Below are 1,841 nucleotides of genomic sequence, written 5' to 3'. Positions count from 1 at the left end.
GGGGCGCTGCAGCGCACACAGCAAATCCGCGGCCGCGCGCTCCCGGGGGTACCCACCGTTCCCACCCCTCCCCACCGCATTTCTTTACGCGATCGCTTCCCAACTTTCTCAATATTCCGTTGAGCACCAATACCCCCACGCTCGAGGAGGAGCGGGGTTCCAGTGAAGAACTCATTACAAGCCCCTCTCCAAGCTCTCAGCACCTCTCCACCCCTCCAGTTCTGGAGCGGCGGGAAAAATGAAGTTGCCCAAGCCCAGCGCTCCGCGGGCCTCTCCCCCAGCGCTGCAGCTGCAGGTCGCAGTCGCGCCAGGCACCTCGAATCCCCTTCGTTTGCCGCATCTACCCGCGCACCGTCGTGCTTTCCGCAGCTCCCTTCGGCTCTCTCCTGCGGGAGCCGCGGCTGGAGCATCCGCCCGGGCAGAGCGAGCAAGAGAAAATCCCGCCTCGGTCGCGCACAGATTGGCCACCCTCCTGGGCACCGCCCCGCGACCGCCCCGCGCCCGCAGGCCAAACCTCGGCGTCCCCTGCCGCCCTCGAGCTGGGGAGTCCTGGCCGCGCCGGGGTCCGCTGCTCCCGGGCGCACACACCCGCCGGGATTCCGAGCCAAGACTCTGGGGCGCGGGCGAGACCGCACGGAGAAGAAAGAAACCTTCCGGGCTGGCGGAGAGCGGGCTCGAGGGCCAAGCGCCGGGCTGCGGATACCCTCCGCTCAGCTCCCCCGGCCGGGACCCGCGGTCTCTGTCGCAAACCGACTTGGCCCGCCCAGGCGACGTCACCGCCGGGGCAGCCAATCCCGCGGGCCGAGGAGCCGCATTGGCTGCGGAGCTTTATTTCTGGAGGCGCCACTTCTTTCCCGCTGGGGCTGCCAATCTCCCTGGCTGCACGTTTCTCAGCGTCTTAGTAATTAGCGTCTGCGCGAGCCACGTGGGTAAAGAACCTCTCTGAAGATAGCTTTGCATTCGGCTGAAAACATCTTTAAAACAACTAGCCTGTTTTAACCACCCCAGTCTTTGCACTACTAGGACGCAACGGGGGACACTGACAAATTTGGTTTATGGTTGTTTGTATGTTAGTCTTGTTTTGTTCTGTGATAGGGATCCTGTGGCGTTTAAAGAAACAGCTGGGACGTGACACTTGCAAGGTACTTCTTTGACTTGCACACTCATGCTGTTAGTGATTGTGCTGACTAAGCACATTTGCAGCCACAGAGAACACTACAGCATAGGGAACTGGAGGTGGACAGGCCTTATAGGCAACATAGTGTCACCGCATTTGGAGTCACAAGTATTAGGGAACAAACGCAACCACGTTAGGTTGGCAGGACACTGCAGCTCCGAGGTTAAAGAGAGCTCTGAAAATGTTTGTTTGCAGGGAGAACCCTCGTTAGAACGCTGTAGCCATGTAACGTTTAGAGCCCAAGCAAAGATTCCTGGTGACCTTTCCGCGGTTTAGGTCAAGGGATTAGGACGGGGGATGGACTAAGAACCACACATCCATTGATTTGAAATTTGCAACACTGAGTAGAGGAGCTATGGTGCATATCTGATCAGTTAGGTATTTCATAAATGATCTTTTTGTGCAGGACTTTTAACAGGAATGCTACACAACCCTGCACCCAGTTCTGATAGAAGGTCGATGGGCTGAACAAATAAGTCACTCACATTCAGCCACATTCATTAAACAAGTACCTTTGAGAGCCTGCTCTGTACCAGCCAACCACCAGAAAGGGTAATAGGGTGATCAAGAAAGAGACAGGCAAGATACATTGGCTAAGAGGACAAGCTTTGAAGTAGATCATATCTGCCCTCAACCAGTTTTTATTCAAAAAAAAAAAAAGTTT

At 56.1% G+C, this 1,841-nt stretch overlaps 1 protein-coding gene across 2 annotated transcripts in view; it reads right to left on the bottom strand.

The window, feature by feature from the left end:
* Positions 1-732, bottom strand: part of TMEM243 (transmembrane protein 243) — a 19,956-nt gene extending 19,224 nt beyond the window's left edge. The window contains exon 1 of one of the 2 annotated variants that reach the window (XM_008686190.2): positions 515-732. The gene's annotated coding sequence lies outside the window, so the exon portion shown is untranslated. Of the gene's footprint in view, positions 1-352; positions 369-514 lie in introns of those variants that run through there. The other variant, XM_040644311.1, reaches the window with a different exon arrangement.
* Positions 733-1,841: the final 1,109 nt, after the last annotated feature.

This window comes from Ursus maritimus, unplaced genomic scaffold (assembly GCF_017311325.1).
Source record: "Ursus maritimus isolate PB19 unplaced genomic scaffold, ASM1731132v1 scaffold_3, whole genome shotgun sequence".
NCBI lineage: Eukaryota > Metazoa > Chordata > Mammalia > Carnivora > Ursidae > Ursus > Ursus maritimus.
This window is presented reverse-complemented; position numbering and strand designations above follow the sequence as displayed.